Here is a 20,070-nt window from a genome sequence, read left to right as displayed (position 1 = left end):
CCACTAATGGACACATCTAAAAGAAGGAAAAAACTATAGCTAGCTTTCAGAACTGTTAGTTCTTTCGTCAGGAAGGAAACAGAAGTAGATTTGGGAAGGCCAAAAAGAAGGGAGGAGATTACTCAGACTACAGATTAAAAGGGACACACTGATGGTTAGAATGTAGGGAGTCGAAGATGAAGGGGGAGGTGTCAATGAGAGGAGGAGGAAGAGGAGGAGGAAGAGGAGGAGGAGGAGGAGGAGGAGGAGGAGGAGGAGCTCGAAAATACTACATCGGTAAGCACTGAGCCAGCTTCAGACCAGAGATGATAAGGTAGAGTGAGAAGTAATGAAGTATCAAGAGGAAGATAAATGAGACCCGGAATGAAGGGAACAATTAAGAACTAGTAAAAAACCGGATAAGGAGGCAGGAAAAAACTAAACACAAACATGCACATACACATGCAGGAGTGGGAGGATGGGGGGAGGGGGGGAGGAGGGGGATGGGGATGGGGAGGAGGGGGAAGGGGGAGGAGGGGGAAGGGGGAGGAGGGGGAAGGGGGAGGAGGGGGAAGGGGGAGGAGGGGAAAGGGGGAGGAGGGGGAAGGGGGAGGAGGGGGGAAGGGGGAGGAGGGGGAAGGGGGAGGAGGGGGAAGGGGGAGGAGGGGGAAGGGGGAGGAGGGGGAAGGGGGAGGAGGGGGAAGGGGGAGGAGGGGGAAGGGGGAGGAGGGGGAAGGGGGAGGAGGGGGAAGGGGGAGGAGGGGGAAGGGGGAGGAGGTGGAGGGGGAGGAGGTGGAGGGGGAGGAGGTGGAGGGGGCGGAGGTGGAGGGGAGGGAGGGGAGGAGGCTGGAGGTGGAGGGGGAGGCGGGAGTGGGAAGGAGTGGGACAGAAGAGAGAATGGGGCAGAGAGGGAGATCAGGAAAGTGGAACAGGGGTGTGTGGGTGTGCGGGCGCGCGTATGTAATGAATCAAAGATGCTGTACACGAGATTAAGTCACAAGTAAAATGAAAAAGGAACTAAAAGGAAGGCACAGGAAAATGACACTAGCTGACCACACATGTAAAATTTGGGTGAGCCAGTCACCCTGTGAACATGCTAAAACCACTGGACTAAAATCTTGGTGAAAACAATGGACAACTCACAAAACTTCAAAACTCTAATTACATTTGTTTGATCATTACGGAAAATAGATTGTAGATCCATCAGCAAATCAGCTGCAGCCCACTGGTTGGAAAATAAAACTCAGTGCAATAAAATTTAGTTCACAGTGATCTGTACGCCACGAGTGCCAGACATTGGTGGGTCCTTTCACTGGAGCAAGAAGCCATGCAGCAAGGGGCTGTGTCATATGCAAAGATGAGTGATGAGAACCTCATCCCATCAACATGGCTGGATGGAGGTATGCCACGTCCAAGTTGTAGGCTTTACTACATGCAGCTTCTTGTCTGTCACTTCCAGCCACTCATCCTCCCATCGATGCCAGACACTGGAGCTCAACAGTGAGATGGTAGCATGCAGGGGGATGGCACACTGGAATACCAGAGGATGAAGACACGCCTCATTGGCTGCTAGATTCACTCTTTCATTCCCCACAATTTCTACATGCCCTGGTACCCAGCAGAAAGACACCTCCAACCCCACTTGTAGTTGGAGGAGGGCATCCTGGACAGTCTGACCTCCTTTATCTGCAGGGTACAAAAGTGTCAGCAAGAGTAGGGCACTCAGAGAATCAGAAAAGACAAGAAATTTAACACTGGAAGAGAATCTTATCTGCTCCAGCGCCCGCAAGATCGCAAATAATTCTGCATAAAAGACAGTAAAGGCTCGAGGCAGTAGGACCTTGAGGGCACAATCTGGGAAAACAACAGAGCAAAGAACAAAACCCCATTCCGACCCATACATAAAAAGAGCTACACAGTTACGGCGCTCAGATAAATGTCACAAAATGTCGCAATAAAAATGGAAGCAGGAGTGCAATATCTCCTGTACCACACCAAATATAAAATCACTCTGGGCGTCTCCAGTAACCAGGGTGGCAGATGGTTCAAACCCCGGATTTAGGGTCGTACTTGCTCAACACCAAGTGATTCCAGCACATGCTGCATGCAGATCCCAAATGGCACTGTGACCCATGGACAGTTGGAGAAAAGAAGTTCCAGAGGTGGATGAACAACAGTATAGTGTGTGGGTGAAGTCAGAGCTGCGAGGAACTTATATGCCTGATTCATCATGAGGAGCTGCCGCCGAATAGTGAGTGGCAGTTCCCTGGCCTCAACACAGAGGCTGGGTATGGAACTGGTCCTATAAGTAGCCATGGCCAGCTGAATCCCCTCATGGTGGACAGCATCAATGATCTACAAATAAGAAGGCTCTTCAAATCCATACCATGCAGAAGTAGTCCAGCTGCGAACACACAAAAGCCCTATAAAACTGGAGGAGACGTGCCCTGTCCACTCCCAAGACCTGTGGCTAAGGCACTTTAAGATATTCAGTGCCTTCAGGGTTCTGGCTTTCACATCCCTCAGGTGTGGCAACTATGACAATTTCGAGCCAAAATATGATTAAAAGGAACACACACACACACACACACACACACACACACACACACACACACACACACACTCACAAACACAAACACACACACACGAGAGAGAGAGAGAGAGAGAGAGAGAGAGAGAGAGATCTGCAGAAAACTGAAAACCCGTCTCTGTGGCCCACTCCTCTAACCTCTGTTGCAACTGACGGTTCACTGTTGCTGCACTGGAGAAGGAACAGAAAACAGTAAAATCATCCACAAAGAAGGAGCACTCTACGGGACTTATCACCATGGATGTGATACTGTTCATGAGACCCAGAAAATATTAGATACAGGCTCCCAGGTAGATGCTATTTTTCTTGACTTCCGGAAGGCATTCGATACAGTTCCGCACTGTCGCCTGATAAACAAAGTAAGAGGCTACGGAATATCAGACCAGCTGTGTGGCTGGATTGAAGAGTTTTTAGCAAACAGAACACAGCATGTTGTTATCAATGGAGAGACGTCTACAGACGTTAAAGTAACCTCTGGCGTGCCACAGGGGAGTGTTATGGGACCATTGCTTTTCACAATATATATAAATGACCTAGTAGATAGTGTCGGAAGTCCCATGCGGCTTTTCGCGGATGATGCTGTAGTATACAGAGAAGTTACAGCATTAGAAAATTGTAGCGAAATGCAGGAAGATCTGCAGTGGATAGGCACTTGGTGCAGGGAGTGGCAACTGACCCTTAACATAGACAAATGTAATGTATTGCGAATACATAGAAAGAAGGATCCTTTATTGTATGATTATATGAAAGCGGAACAAACACTGGTAGCAGTTACTTCTGTAAAATATCTGGGAGTATGCGTGCGGAACGATTTGAAGTGGAATGATCATATAAAATTAATTGTTGGTAAGGCGGGTACCAGGTTGAGATTCATTGGGAGAGTCCTTAGAAAATGTAGTCCATCAACAAAGGAGGTGGCTTACAAAACACTCGTTCGACCTATACTTGAGTATTGCTCATCAGTGTGGGACCCGTACCAGATCGGGTTGACGGAGGAGATAGAGAAGATCCAAAGAAGAGCGGCGCGTTTCGTCACAGGGTTATTTGGTAACCGTAATAGCGTTACAGAGATGTTTAACAAACTCAAGTGGCAGACTCTGCAAGAGAGGCGCTCTGCATCGCGGTGTAGCTTGCTCGCCAGGTTTCGAGAGGGTGCGTTTCTGGATGAGGTATCGAATATATTGCTTCCCCCTACTTATACCTCCCAAGGAGATCACGAATGTAAAATTAGAGAGATTAGAGAGCGCACAGAGGCTTTCAGACAGTCGTTCTTCCCACGAACCATACGCGACTCGAACAGGAAAGGGAGGTAATGACAGTGGCACGTAAAGTGCCCTCCGCCACACATCGTTGGGTGGCTTGCGGAGTATAAATGTAGATGTAGATGTAGAACTATGGCAAAGAAGGTAACACTTGAAACGCTGCCCTGATGGATGCCATTCTCCTGCTCAAAGAGATCTGACGGAGTCACCAACTCAGGTACTAAATAACCGCTGACACAGGAAAGGCCATATGTTGTTTTGCAAGAATACAGTGTCTTGTAGTAGTATCTTACACCTTACTGACATCAAAGAGTATACCAATACAGGAATGTTTCTGTAGGAAAAACTGCTGAACAGCTGCCTCTAACAGGGTCAGGTTGTCAACAGTGGACTGAAATCTCCGGAATCCACACCAAGAGTGGCTAAGGAGTTGCCTGGTCTCTAACAACCAGACCAGACAATGGCAAACCATTTGCTCCATGGTCTTTCCTGCACAGCATGTTTAGGCAATACTCCGATAACTACTGGGACATGTGTGGTCCTTTGCTGGTTTCAGGAGAGAAATGAAAAGTGCCTCTCCACGAGCTGGGGGAAGTTACCTGTCTGTCATGTAAGATTAAAACATTTTTAAGAATAATTTCCTTTGACGCTGCTGGCAAATGTCGAAGCATGCAGTACAGGATTTTGTCGCGACCAGGTGCAGTATCACGAGTCTCAGACAGGGCCGATTCCAGCTCCCACAGGTAGAAAAGATAGTTGTAAGTCTCAGAATTGTGGGATCTGAAGGCCAATTCTCCCCTTTTTACAGATGCATGGTAACGATGAAACGCAGGATCCTCGCTGGCATTGGCAGTGGTTTGTGCAAACTTCTCTGCCTGCGTCTGAGCTATGTCTCTGGGAGCTATTTGGAGACATCCCATTTCAGCACTGCTGCTATTGGTAAATGACAGTGTTTATCAGAAATCATCCTGATTTTTTCCCATACTTTCATAGAACAAGTGGAATTGTTGATGGAGTTCAGGAATGCTTGCTATGACCTGTTCTTGCTCTCCTTAATTACACATCCAGCTTTTGTACGCACGACTCAAAAGGCTATGAGGTTTTCTGCTGTAGGGTGACATTTTAACCGTTGAAGAGCCACACGCCTGTCCCAGATGGCTGAATGCCACTCATGTGTCCACCAAGGTACAGGATGCCTCTTATGATGACCTGAGGACTTTGGGATGGACAAGTCAGTAGCATGATACATCACTTGCACGATGTGGTCCACCCACCCATGGATGCTGTTGTGGTGTCCAAACACAGCCAATTGTCTGAACAGCATTCAGTTAGTCCTGCTGACCATCCATGTTGGTGACTTCACTTCAGGTAGTGCCCCATTCAATAGATGAATGAGGAGTGGGAAATGGTCATTGGAATGAATACTGTCAATGACCTCCCTCTGAACAGAATCTACGAGGGCGGGAGAGCAGAAAAAGAGGTCGATGGCTGAGAATGACCTAGTAGCAGTGCAGAAATGAGTGCGAGTAACTGTGTTGAGGATTCACAGCTCGTGAGACATCATGAGACTCTCCAAATCCTGACCCCGATGGCAAGTAGAGGTCGAGTCCCACAAGACACGATGGGCACTGAAGTCCCCCAATAAGAGAAATGGTCACGGGAGTGAGAGCCTCAGAGTCTATTGCATCTGGTGGACGTAGATACAGTGAGAAAGCAGTGATCCTCTGATACCCATGAATTTCGACAGCAACTGCTTGCATGTCAGTAGCCAGGGGGAGGTCAGAGGAGTGATGCGCGTTGTTGACAAGCACAGCAACCCGTGTCTTGGGTCTCTCCCAAGTCAGGTCATCTTTTCCGTGAAGGGCATAGCCCCATATCACAGGATTGTCAGTGGCTTTAAAATGTGTATCTTATAAACACAGGCACAGGGGGTGTTCCTGCACTAGCAGTTTCAATTCCTCTGCATGTATCCTGAACCCGTTACCACTCTACTGTAATATAAGAGCTATCTATCATGAGGGTTGCTTCTTTCACCCCGTCTTTCTGCTGAGGAGGAGAGCCCGTAATGGGTGGGGGCTCTGTCTTGGGGCGGATAATTGCCCCCATCTGACATCAAGCTTCATTAGCTCTACCAGAGAGTCAAGAGAGATGTCAGATAGTATAATATTGACATCGTCAGACTGTTTGCTACCCAACTCAATCAGTGGGGGACACTTGGCCTTTGACTTTTTGCCCTGGGTAGGCTTTGGAGCCACAACAGGGGCAGCAGTAGTGGCAGTGGACCAGACTGAACCTTAGGGGGAGCAGGGAGCCCTGCAACATTAGCAACCACAGACTCGTCCGATGTTTTGAGAGGAAGTGTAGCCTGTAAAGAAACTGTAGCAGCACAATTACACTGACAAACACAGGTACTTGTGCTAACACTAGCTACCTCTGTGTAGCAGCATCAGTTTTCTGTACTGGCTGTTTAACAAATGACGCAAAGCAGGTAGTGAATGTTTGGGGGGGGGGGGGGGGGCTGCATGGTCTTATAAATTTCCTTGGCCTCACCATAGGGGATCTGTTGTGTGGTTTTTATCTCCGGTATCTTCCGTTCTTCAAGGAAGACACAGCAGTCCCTATTCTAGACAGGATGAGCCCCAGAGCAATACACACACTTTGGAGGAGATGAACATCTGACTACTCCATGGGCAGACTTGCCACAAGTGGTTTCTCCCTTACATCCAAGTGCAGTGTGCCCAAATTGATGGCATTTAAAACAGCGGATGGGACTGGGGACATAGGGCCACATGGTTATGTGAAGAAAACTTGCCTTAATATGCTCCGGGAGTTTTGTGCTATTAAAAGTGAGGCTTAACAAGTTGGATTTAATCATATTGCCTTCCACCTTTTTCATAACATTCTGCACATCTACAATGCCTTCTTGGGCCCATTCAAGTTTCAGGTCTTCTTTGGGGATGCCTACCACATCTGTGTAGGTCACAACACCTTTACTGTAATTTAATGTGGGATGGTATATTCCCCAAGGGTTTTGGCTTCTGCAGGTTTGTTACTTGTAGGGAACTTGATGTCTGCACCAACAATGTTCCATTTCGTAACCACTTTACTGATTTTAAAGTACCTGCAGTCCCCTCTAAACTCTTTTCAAAACTCCCCTCTTTCCATTTACTCAATAAAAACATACTCTGGCCAGCAGCATGCATTCTGTTACAAACCCACTTAAATTCTTTAATGTCCCTGTGTCTGGAGGACTGGGTACATGAGCCCTCTCATTTGATTGGGTGTTAGTACCTAAGAGTGGCCCACCCATTCCGCTGGGAGGTGGAAGAGAAGACTACGAAGGATCCATCTCGGTTCCATGAGCAGCTAAGGAAATAAAAGTCCACCCAGACAGAGCCCTACATGCCTAGGCAAGCCTTGTAAAACTGAGGTGCAGCAGTTTCCCCAGAGGTTGCCTGAAGATCCCTGTTCCCTATGACACACAATGTTCCACTGCCGTGCCTTACAGTGGTAACTGGAGCATGCTCAGAGCTTATGGTGACAAGGGTCTGGTGGTGCTTACCAGTCCCCAGCTCAGGAACCCTGGGATCACTAAGCCTGTACCCAGCAAATGAATGATAAGCTCGAGGTTGACAGGGGGTGGGAGATTTATTTTTACTTCTCACTCCGTCCTCCTGTCATCTCTCAACTGAAGCACTTACTAACGTACTATTTTTGGCCTACTACTCTCTCTAACACAATCTCCCCACCCCTTTTCTCATATTTGTCTCCCCTCGTCCTCACAAGACGTACATCTTTCTCAACCTGAGGCATGAGTGATCTACTCCTCCTTTCCAACTGTCACCAATTTCTGCCATTCTTCCCCCCACCCCCTTTTCTTCCCTGAGGAACGCAGTAACATTCTGAAGGCTAGGTAGTTTTTTCCTTCATGTACTTTATGAAGTCCATCACCTTCATCAGTACAATAACTGAGATGCTAAAATAAAGCACAGTATGACTCAGCATAACTTGTCAGTTGGCATCAATAGGCACCTATGATGATCCTATGACAAATTTCAGCTGTTTGACCATTTAGTATCAACAGTTTAACCATATCAAATTTACTTTCTAGAAGTCCAGGTAGACAATTTAGAATATCATAAGTAATGGAATACATACAATGAGACAGTAGTGAACATCATACAACGAGTTGCATGTAGTCAGTTAAAGAAATCACACAAAATTTATTCAGATTATTTCAGAAAAGTGGGGGAGGACAGATAATTTTAGTTCTAAGAGCAAGGATTGAGAAACAGATTTAAATGTGCGAAGTCACAATCAATCATTTTAGACTTGAGTAACAATTAAAATAAGTCCCATGAAACCAGGCCATAATGGATGGAGTCAATATTTATCGTTATCTAGTAGTTAAAGTTATCTACTTAAGCCATTCTCAAGTGAGACGCAAACGGAACATGAACACCTACATGGTTAACAGAAAAAATACATTGCATGACAGAAAAAGTTAAGCACCCAGACAACACAGTCAGGTGTTAATGTAACTTTCTATATTTACATACCATGGGCAGTTAGGAAATGACTTGGAGTTTCAGTTCTCTGTAACAAGTAGAACTGCAACCAGTGTACACAGGTGTTATTCATGTTTGGTGTTGTTAACTGACACGGTTTGGTATATACGAGGGTCACTCCAAAAGAAATGCACACAATTTTTTTTTAAATCCATCTTTCATTCTACATGTTTGAAAGTTTTACAGTATGTGCATACATCCTTTAGGAACAATATTTTCATTTCTCCACATAATTTCCCTCTCTCTCAACTGCCTTACGCCATCTTGGAACCAGCGCCTGTATACCCGCACGGTAAAATTCTGGACCAACCTGTTGGAGCCACTGTTTGGCAGCCTGCACAAGGGAGTCATCATCTTCAAACCTTGTTCCATGAAGAGAGTCTTTCAGTTTCCCAAAGAGATGATAGTCACATGGAGCCAGGTCAGGACTGTAAGGTGGGTGTTTCAGTGTTGTCCATCCGAGTATTGTGATCGCTTCCATGGTTTTTTGACAGACATATGGTCGTACATTGTCGTGCAGCAACAAAACATCCTGCTTTTACCAATGTGGTCGAACACGACTCAGTTGAGATTGAAGTTTCTTCAGTGTCATCACATATGCATCAGAATTTATGGTGGTTCCACTTGGAATGATGTCCACAAGCAAGAGTCCTTCGGAATCGAAAAACACCATAGCCATAACTTTTCCAGCAGAAGGTGTGGTTTTGAATCTTTCTCTTGGGTGAATTTGCATGCCACCACTCCATTGATTGCCTCTTCGTCTCTAGTGAAAAATGATGGAGCCATGTTTCATCACCTGTCACGATTCTTCCAAGAAATTCACTCCACCATTCTTGTACTGTTCCAAAAGTTCACTACATACCGTTTTCTTTGTTTCTTTGTGAGTCACTGTCAACATCCTGGGAACCCATCCGGCACAAACCTTTTTTAACGCCAACACTTTCAGTATTCTGCAAACACTTCCTTCCCGTATCCCAACATAGCATGACAATTCGTTCACTGTGATGTGATCTGTCTGTCAGCAATCACCAATTCATTAACACTCTGCACATTGTCTGGAGAGTGTGCAGTACGAGGCCTGCCACTGCGAGGACAATCCTCAATATTGCCGTGCCCGCTTTCATCACGTAACCTGCTTGCCCACCGACTAACTGTACTGCGAACGACAGAAGCATCTCCAAACACCTTCTCAACCTCTTGTGAACGTTTACCACTGTCTTGTTTTCACAGCACAGGAATTCTATGGCAGTGCGTTGCTTCTGACAAACGTCAAGTGTAGCAGCCATCTTGAAGACATGCTGTGACGGCGCCTCTCACAGGAACAGGTTGAACTAAGCTTGAAAACAAGCGGGAAGGACGTATCTACACACTGTAAAGCTTTCACACATGCAGAATGAAAACTGTATTTTTACAAAAATAGTGTGCATTTCTTTTGGAGTGACCCTCGTAAAATGGACATGAACAGTGCCATACTGCAGATCTGAAATGGCACCAAAATGCTCTTTTATTTAAGATAAGGGAGATGGAACATTAAGAGCTCTCTGAGAACATCAACAATACTTTTGTTTACTTGTTCTCTCCATTTCTAACCATAATTGTATCACTAGTTCATCAGCTCTATTTTATGCAAGACATAATCAGGATTGATAAATCAGCAGAAATAATGATCAATGAATCCCATCCTATGTGGGTTGCATCTGAGATCACCAAAGCTTGTCAGCACAACCTTTTCAAGAATCACCAGGGTATCACTTCACCGGTATTCAACATGTTGACACTACTCAGGTGACTGTTGTATCACCAAGAATCAGCTTACACAGAGGCATTTGATTTACTATTGCCTAAAACAAGTTGCAGTCTGAAATTGGGATCAGTTCAGAGGAGGTGAAGATATTAATTTTTATGGCTAGAGTTACCTAGAACATCCTCTGAGAAATTAAAAATTTGGGACCAATTGCAAATACATTGATTACAGACACTTACACCATCACATAACAATAATTAAACAGTCATAAATGTACTTCATCTTATTTCCCCTCACACAGTTCATTCTTTGAGAGAAGGTGATAGGAACTTATCCTTAACAAAGATTACATGGTGCCCAGAATATACCCTTGTGGGGACATAGAGATAACAGATTACTGCTTGGTGAAGGCAGTCAGGAGAAAGAAAGTGGATTGCTGGAATTTACTTCAGAGTGACACTTTAGTGCTTTACAGAAATTTCATTTTATGATTTTACCAATATTGAAAAAGACCATAAAAGCAGCATTTGGAGATTAATTGTGAATCTTGTTAAGATTTGCTGCTTGTGCTTGTATTCTGAGAGGTTTCCCAGTATTCTTGCAAAAGTGAATAATGTGAACAAAAAAGTAAGACAAATCAGACAGTTGTTACAGAAAACACACACCAAAACAAAATGACTTTAAAGAATTGGTATAAAAAATTTGAAAGCAATCTCAGAAAGGTAACTACCGTATTTACTCGAATCTAAGCCACACCTAAAAAATGAGACTCGAAATAAAGGAAAAAAAAATTCCCAAATCCAAGCCGCACCTGAAATTTGAGACTCGAAATTCAAGGGGAGAGGAAAGTTTTAGGGCGCACCTCCAAATCGAAACAAAGTTGGTCCATTGTAATACGAGACACAATTTAGGTCGAATGAATGACGATACAGCTACAGTAGTTTGGTTCGAGTCGAAAGCTTAGCAGTTAAGCTTTACCAGGTAGCCATTGCTATGCGTCAGGCGCTCCGTCTGTATTTATACGGATACCCTTCCTTTTTCACGTGCTTCGTCTGGTTTGAATCGATTGCTTATTTTGCTTTGATCTGATAAGTGCCGTTTTCTATGTTATAGGTGTTTATGTCAGGCACTCTAAGCTGAAAATGCATTACTATACTGTGTCATGCATTGTTTGTCGCATTCTGATAGTGAGTGTTTATGGCATATCGCTGCTCGTGGCATGGCTTGCTTTTGTGCGCACTACCGCCGCCTACAATTAAAAAAAAAAGAGAGGAATCGTCTCATTAGCGAAACAATGGCAAGAGACTGCTATTTGTTGTTACTTACACTGCTGCTTTCTTTGATAATGGTCAACAAGAACCAAATAATAGACTGCATATGATAGAACATGTTCTGAACGAGAGTTTGGCGAAAATTTTTCTCCGTTTGAAAATCTTTGCGGCCGCTTCTTTAGTACATCAAATTCTGCACAGAAATTAGTCATCTTAGATTTAAAAATTAGTCAGTTGCCGTGCTTCATTTCTGACTGTATCACTATTAGGCATAAGAGTAATACAAATATAAACATGACACGATACGTGTATTCTTCCGCGTTTGCTGTTGTCTCACACTAGTTTCGTAGAGTATTTGGCAGACACGATTTAAATGAGATAGAAGCAAACACGAAAGAATACATGGCAAAATGTTTATATTCGTATTATTCTTATGATGAAGAGAATACTGCATGTGATTCACATTTCATCAGGTTCCTATTAGCAACCATCTCTTCTCACAGGTAGGAAAAAAATTCAGAACGTAGAGTTGGGCATATTGACAAAAATCCCAGTATTACCAGTCGGATTTTCGTAGTACATTGAAATTCGAAGATGAACAATACGGACTTTGTATTTACTTCGTTGGATAATGTATGAAAATGCAGTGGTCGAAACTCGAGAGGAGAAAAAAAGCTCGTCTTCCAATTTTTTTTTTTTTTAACTTTATTTACTGACGCAAAGGTTTTGGCGCCAGTATTTATCTTTGTGGCTACAAAGGATGCCTGTGTAGTGCTACATATATTCGACGGCAGAAGTTAGTTGTGGCGGCACCTATCAACATTTTTCAGAACTTCCGCTTGCTTTGCACTCGATTGTAAGCCGCAGGCGGTTTTTTGGATTACAAAAACCGGAAAAAAAGTGCGGCTTAGATTCGAGTAAATACGGTATTTAGCTTTTGGTTGGTGGTTGTGGACAGTTACCCATTCCATCAAATGGCTTTAGTTCAAAGTCCAGGAAAAAAATTATAAGGTGATTGGTGACAAGTGATTATGAAAAGAGGGGCAAGTTCTCGGCCAGCACATGGGCTGTCTGTCCTTTAGTAAAGAGGACTCACTCATGCAAAATGTGTCTTAGTGATATTCTTCAACCACATATTTGCCTCCCCCCCCCCTCTTCACCTATCTTATGACTTCCACATTGCTGGCAATGGGTTATACACAATGCTGGTGACTACTATGAAGGTCAGTAAAACTTTGAAACACGTATCTATTTTGTACAAGCTGTAAATAAATAGTTGCCACTATTAAAGTTCCAACCCTCGTATATGTACAGACAAAAAAATGATTACAGTTTCAGAAAACATGGATGATTTATTAGAGAGAAAGAGCTTCACAAATTGAGCAAGTCACTAACATGTTGGCAAGTATCTGGCCCTTGTGCAAGCAGTTATTCAGCTTGGCATTGACTGATGGAATTATTGTATGCCCTCTTGAGGGATATTGTGCCAAACCCTGTCCAATTGGCACATTAGATCATCAAAATCCCAAGATGGTTGGAGGGCCCTGCCCGTAGTCCTCCAAACGTTCTCAATTGGGGAGAGATCTGGCAACCTTGTTGGCCAAGATAGGGCTTGGCAAGCACTAAGACAAGCAATAGATATTCTTGCCGTGCACAGCAGATGTTATCTTGCTGAAATATAAGCTCAGGATGGCTTGCCACGAGGGGCAACAAAATGGGGTGTAGAATGTCGATGTACCACTGTGCTGCAAGACTGCCACAGATGACAACCAAAGCAGTCCTGATATGAAAAGAAATGGCACCCCAGGCTATCACTCCTGGTTGTCACACTGTAAGGCTGGAAACAGTCATGCTGGTATCCCATCACTGCCTGAAGTGTCTCAGAAATGCCTTTGCTGGTCATCAGGGCTCAATTCAAAGCAGTTCGCATCACTGCACACAGTTCTTCTCTAGTCAATGATATCCCAAGTCTCAAGGCTTTTTGCAGGTGATGCAGTTATCTATAATGAAGGATTGTCTGAAAGAAGCTGCACAAGCATTCAGTTAGAGATTATGATATGATTTTAAAGTGCTGCAAAGATTGGCAACTTTCTTCAAATGTTTAGGAATTTAAAACTGTCCACTTCACAAGATGAAAAAACATAATGGCTTACAACAACAACATCAATGAGTCACAACTGGAAGGAGTCAACTTATACAAATACCTGGGTGTAACACTTTGTTGGGATATGAAATGGAATGATCATGTAAAGCCAACCATAGGTAAAGCAGTTAGTAGACTTTAGTTCGTTGGTAGAATACTACGGAAATACAATCAGTCTATGAAGATCATTTACAAATCACTCGTGTGACCAGTTGTAGAATACTTGTTTGTATTGCCAGTAATATGTAACCACAAAAAACAAATTTCATTCATAATTTCATTTAATGAGTGATGCCACTAGGTGGGAATTTTAGGTGTTGGTTCTTGTTGCACTGTTCAGGATTTCAGAAACAAATTCCTTGGTGAGTACTGTTCAAAAGGTATCCAAAAGAACAGATACCATCTTCACATAGATAAGGCTTACCAGCCAATGATCTTCTTCAATGCAGATGCACTCACATAGCCATAACTCTTACGGTAATCAGTAGATTGACTACCGCGGGTCATGAGTATGGTGGGCAAGGACACTACAAATGTAGTGTGTGGACAGTGCATTGGAAATGTGGATCTCACAGGGAGCGTGCCAGAGATAAGTCCCTGCAGTCGCACTATCCTCTGTGTCCTCGATGGCTTGGTCGGATAGAGCGTCTGCCATGTGAGCAGGAGAACCCGGGTTCGATCCCGGTCAGGGCACACATTTTCAACTGTCCCCATTGATATTTATCAATGCCTGTATGTAGCTAATGGTCTGGATTTCATTTTAATTTCAACATATAGTGAGGTTATCATGGATTCTGAATGTGAATTAATCTGGGTGAAGTTAAGCATTAAAGGTAGGACAAAAATGATAACCAGATGTTTCTACAGACCACCTGTATCAGAAGCAGTAGTGGTACATCACTTCAGAGGGAACTTTCAGAATTTCGTGATTAAGATTCCTGATCATGCTGTTGTAATAGGGGGTGACTTCAACTTGCCAATAGAGATCAGTGAAACCCCACTTTTACTCTTTTCAAGGAACTAGAAAAAAAGGTGTAAAATGCAGGATAATGGAAAAAGGGGGAAATAATGTTGTAAACATTAAAAGTTATGTATAGGATCCCCACTTGCATTTTTGCACTTTATGTACGATATTTGTACATAATAGGTATCGAAGTACTTGTTAGAGACTTGTTTGTATCTAACGATAGTTTATTAGCCAATAAAAACTACCGATGTAACTGGAAATGGTAACTGTCAGGGAAGTAGAAATGTTTGACTTAATTTAATTTCCCTCAATCTGTGTTTGGAAAGTCTGCAAATGTCATTCATTACATAAATTATGAAATACGGCATCAGTTACGTATTTTTTCCATGCTTAGTATGGCATGGTTTGAGAATTTGTTCTTGTTGCGAAGTGCAAATATTTACATATATATATTTTTTGTGGTGTTTGCATATGTATCGTTCTGCGTGTCTTGTACTATAATCATCTTTTCGAAGTTATCATGTATTGTACCTCATTAATTGTGTAGAAAACCCCACACATGCAAACTATCACTCATATTACCTGTTTGTGAAACATCACAAAAAATACTGACATAAATATGTGCACTTGACAACGAGAATAAATATTTGGAACATGTGCTGGCAAGCATGAAAAAATTTGCAATATATGCACAAACAATGTTGACACTCGGCAGGGTGTCTGATGGGAGTGATTGTATATGGAAAATGCCTTTGTGGTTTCCCCCAGAAGCCACTGCACCGAGTGTCAACTTAGTTTGTGGATAAAGTAACTGGTGCTGTGTTTAAACCATAAACATTTGCCGCAAAGTGAGCAACTGTGTCAACTAGCACTAAAAGTGGCCAACAATGAAACACATTAAATATGGTTCAAATAATGCAAATTACGACAATCACAACAATCCCAAAGATGCACATGTGCAGTAGAGACAGTTTGGAAATGGTAGTATTTGGTCATGATACCTTTATTTGAACGAACTTAGTTACTCTCATCAGCCACCACGTCTAACATTGCTTGGCAGAGGCAGGAGACAAAGACGAAATGTTCAGACGTTTCCCAGTTTACCACTTCAGACCTGCTGAGTAGATGCCCTGGTGCCAAGAAACTTAACCATATAACATTTGTAAACACTACCTGATGGACAGCGCCATGACATTGTAATGTAACGTCTGTCACACCAATTCTTTCCATGTGCCATTGGCAAATGGGGAAGGGAAGGGTGGGCTCAGTGGTACCAGAAGTACCTCTGCCACACACACCTCCAGGTGGCTTGGAGGGGGGAGGGGGGGTGCTGATGTAGATGTAGCTGTAGCTGTAGATGTAGATGTTCTCTCAAGAGTTTAAACAATAACACAGACACCAAAATACTTATAATGAAGATACAACACAAACTCTTGTACTCTGCACATCCAGCATTACCATCAGTTCCAAGACGCAACCGCCATGTTTGTCAAGTTCCTTGAGCGAGTGGATAGATTATTAGCTAGCCATCATCTGAACAAGCCAATGTGGAGAGAAATTTTCAAATTTGAGAACAGCAAGGTCAGCAGTCATGAGGTAGCCTCGATACACAATCGGGCATACATAAAGATCAGACTGTTAGAAGATGAAGTGAAGGAGGCAATGACTTCAAAAACAGGAATCGACATCAAGATTATACAGCTTTAAAATAAATCTTGTCTCAGTTGTATGTTAACAGAAGACTTCAATTAGTAATGTCCCACAGTTAACTAATGACTCCTTTAGTAATGTTACATCTAACACATCAGAGGTAGGAGACAATACTGTCAGCAACACCACAGTGCACAGGACAGCAATGCATGGAGAGGGCTGCAGAAAATGCAAGCCTGACAAACTTAAAAGTTTTGAATAGTGAGCAGAGCAAGCAGAAAAGCCAAAGGGATCTGATAGACAACAAAACAAGCATGGAAAGTTGCAACAACAACAACAACTTTAAGTGTGTAATACCATAGAGACCTGGAGATGACAAAGAGCATTCAGCAGTAATTAAGAACATTGAATACGGCCCGATGATGAAGTATCATTAAAAATTCTTTGTTAAGTCATACTACGTCCCTTTCTTGAAGAAAGGTTCCACAAAAAAGGGAATAAAGCATCTGTTAGATTGGGGCATCATTGAAAAGGTAACCATTGACTACCTTCTTCAGAAACATAGCAGAATCACTAAAAACAGTTTGATCGGGGCAGGTTCCTGACTCCAGGAAACTAATGAGCAACAATATTTACACTGACAAACATAAAACATAGCTGAGAAAATGAATGGAGCCACTAACAGTACCCACTGTAAGTAAAGTGCAAATGATCATATTTAATTAAAGATTCAGTCAGTTTTAGGCAAGAGATGGGTATAAGAACTCAGCTACTATGAGCACCAGTGATAAGTAATGCACTGTGCACTTACAGCCTGTGGTAGAGGAAGTATGAAAAGTAATAACCTAGATTGCTCCACAACTGCTTGGCCAAGTTCAAGAAAATTTTAAGGTTTCATATATGATGGAAATACCAGAGAAACAACAAATAATTATGTCATACTGTAAGGCTTCTTGTGACAAAATATAATTAATTTTATAGCTGTATAAGAGGATCAAATTTATTTTGTACATTTGTATATAAAAGCAGTAAAAAAAGGAAGTGCTAAACATGTGTAGTGTGGCAGTATTTATATAAAGATGAAAACAAATATTATTATGATTATGTTAATCTGCATTCAATGGAACTGAACCAAAAACAGATGAAAATAGCTCCTGCATTATTAAGGTAAGAAATCAAAAAATCTTCAGAGCTTTTGTGGACAGCTTCTACTAATTTATGTTAAATGAGAATTATGAAGTACATATGTCAAACCCAGAAATTTGAAGAGGAACAAGTTCTTGTCAATTATACCAGGAGAAAATGTTTTAAGAGTAAAGGAGGCCACTCACTGAAAAACGCTCACACATGCGCTTGCCCTCACAAACTCATGTTGAGAAACGATTTACTCTGTAAGCTAGTAAGTTTTCTGCTTTTTTTGTGTGTGCCTGTTGGTGACTCATGTTTCCACTTTTTGGTAAGTGGACTCGCTTGCTTCTAAAGTATTTACATTCAACCAAAACTTTCCCATTATACAACAACAGGGGAAAAAGTTGTTAGTCTATTCCCTGTACTTCCTGCCAGCAGCTTGGAGAGAAAACATGAGCAATGTGAAGCTTAGGTTAGTTAGTCTCAACCCTACTCTTATCAACAGTGGTGCCACTTGCTGTCTAGGTCACTGCCATCACAAACACCTGCAACTAACCCACAACTGAAGCCACTTTCGCTGTCCCTGGAGAGCTATCATCATTTGTGAAAAATCCTGCAGACTTCTCACAGTTTTCAATGTATGTTTCAGAAGAATATTAAGTATTCTTTATTCCACAGTACAGAAAATAATTTAACTTTAAATTGTGTAATATAAGACAAAATTATTAAGAATTAATATAAGTTGTTGTTACATTTCAGATTCTGATAGTCTTGTGCAAAATGTTGCTTATTTTAAAAATATTATGGCTTCTTTAATATGTTTCAGGGAAAGGGGCTTCAAAGTGGCTGTGTGAGGAGTACCAGTGTTCTCAAAGTGCTCTTCTGTAAACAATGATATGTTTAATTTATAATCTCATAACATTTGTTTAATACTGTGTACTGAGTGATAATACATACTGAGATGTCAAAAGTCATGGGATATCTCCTAATATGTTGAACCACCACCTGCCTGGAATAGTGCAGCAACTTGCCATGGCATGGCCTCAACAAGTTGTTGGAAGTCCCCTGCAGAAGTAATGAGCCAAGCTGCCTCTACAGCCATCCATAATTGCGAAAGTGTTGCTGGTGCAGGATTTTGTGCACGAACTGACCTCTTCATTATGTACCATAAATGTTCGATGGCACACTTGTCAGGTGATCTGGGTGGCCAAATCATTTGTTCAAACTGTCCAGAATGTTCTTCAAACCAATCGCAAACAATTGTGGCCCAATGACATGGTGCACTGTCACCCATAAGAATTCAACATTGTTTGGGAAGGAAGTACATGAATGGCTGCAAATAGTCTGCAAGTAGCCAAACATAACCGTCTCCAGTCAATGATCAGTTCAGTTGGAACAGAGGATGCAGTCCATTGCATGTAAACACCATTATGGCGCCACCAGCAATTTGCACAGTGCCTCATTGACAACTTCAGTCCATGGCTTCGTGGGGTCTGCGCCACACTTTAACACTACCATCAGCTGTTACCAACTGAAATCAGGAATCATCATCAGACCAGGCCACTGTCTTCCAGTCTTCTTCAGTCCAGCCGATATGGTAATGAGCCCAGGAGAGGCGCGGCAGACAATGTTGTGCTGTTAGCAACATCACCCGCATCAGTCGTCTGATGGCACAGCTCATTAATGCCACATTTTGTCACACTGTTCTAATGGATATGTTCATTGTATGTCCCACATTTATTTCCATGGTTATTTCATACAGTGCTGCTTGTCTATTAGCACTGACAACCCTCTGCAAATGCTGCTGCTCTCAGCCATTAAGTGAAGGCTGTTGGCCACTGTGTTGTCCATGATAAGAAGTAATGTCTGAAGTTTGGTATTCTCAGCACACTCTTGACACTGTGGATCCCGGAATATTGAATTCCCTCAGTTTCTGAAATGGATTGTCCCACGTGTCTAGCTCCAACTACGATTCTGCATTCAAAGTCTGTGAATACCCATCACGCAGCCATAATCATAATCATGTTGAAAACCTTTTTACATCAATCAGCTAAGATAAATGACAGCTCTGCCAATGTACTGCCTTTTTATACCTCATGTATGCGATACTACCGCCATCTGAATTTGCGTATATTGCTTTCCCCATTACTTTTGTCACCTCAGTGTAAGTTCAGTTCATGTTCATAAACTTAACAGCAGTGAAATTCAGTTATTGTGCCAGAGAAAGGAGTGTGGAAGTGACATGGTTTGGTTATTTATTTAAATGTTGCAAGTACTGTAGAAATGTGAGGCAACATTTCTTGCCTTTTGGCACAATTCAGGGCAGTTTGGGGAGAGACAGAAATATGATACAGCATCATACAGAACAGCCTTGCAGAGGAATACAAGGGATGTTTGAAAAGTCCGTGCAAAAATGAAAACTACTTACGTGTTTGGGGTGAACCTTTTGTATTTTTCAACAGTCTCCTTTTAGACTTGTACACTTTGTACAATGCTGTTCTAATTTGTTGATCCCTTCTGAATAACAGCAACTGTCCAAGTCGGTAAAATAGCTGTTAGTTGCTGCAATCACCTCGTCATTTGAATAAAATCTTTGTCCCACCAGCCATTTCTTCAAATTGGGGAACAAATAGCAGTCCAATGGAGGGAAGTTAATTTTGTGACTACAACTGCTGAGGTGTGTGCTGGTGCATTGTTGCGATGGAAAAGGGACTTTTTTGCGGTCCGATCACCGGCGTTTTTCTTGCAGCTCTGTTTTCAAAAAGCCC

At 42.7% G+C, this 20,070-nt stretch overlaps 1 protein-coding gene across 1 annotated transcript in view; it reads right to left on the bottom strand.

Annotated features, from left to right (window-relative positions):
- The window catches only part of LOC124556611 (polyamine-transporting ATPase 13A3-like), a 281,733-nt gene that overhangs the window by 133,508 nt on the left and 128,155 nt on the right, over nt 1-20,070 (bottom strand). The window lies entirely within an intron of this gene.

Source organism: Schistocerca americana, chromosome X (genome assembly GCF_021461395.2).
Source record: "Schistocerca americana isolate TAMUIC-IGC-003095 chromosome X, iqSchAmer2.1, whole genome shotgun sequence".
Lineage (NCBI taxonomy): Eukaryota > Metazoa > Arthropoda > Insecta > Orthoptera > Acrididae > Schistocerca > Schistocerca americana.
The sequence above is the reverse complement of the archived record's forward strand: the minus strand, read 5'-3'. Positions and strand labels throughout refer to the sequence as shown.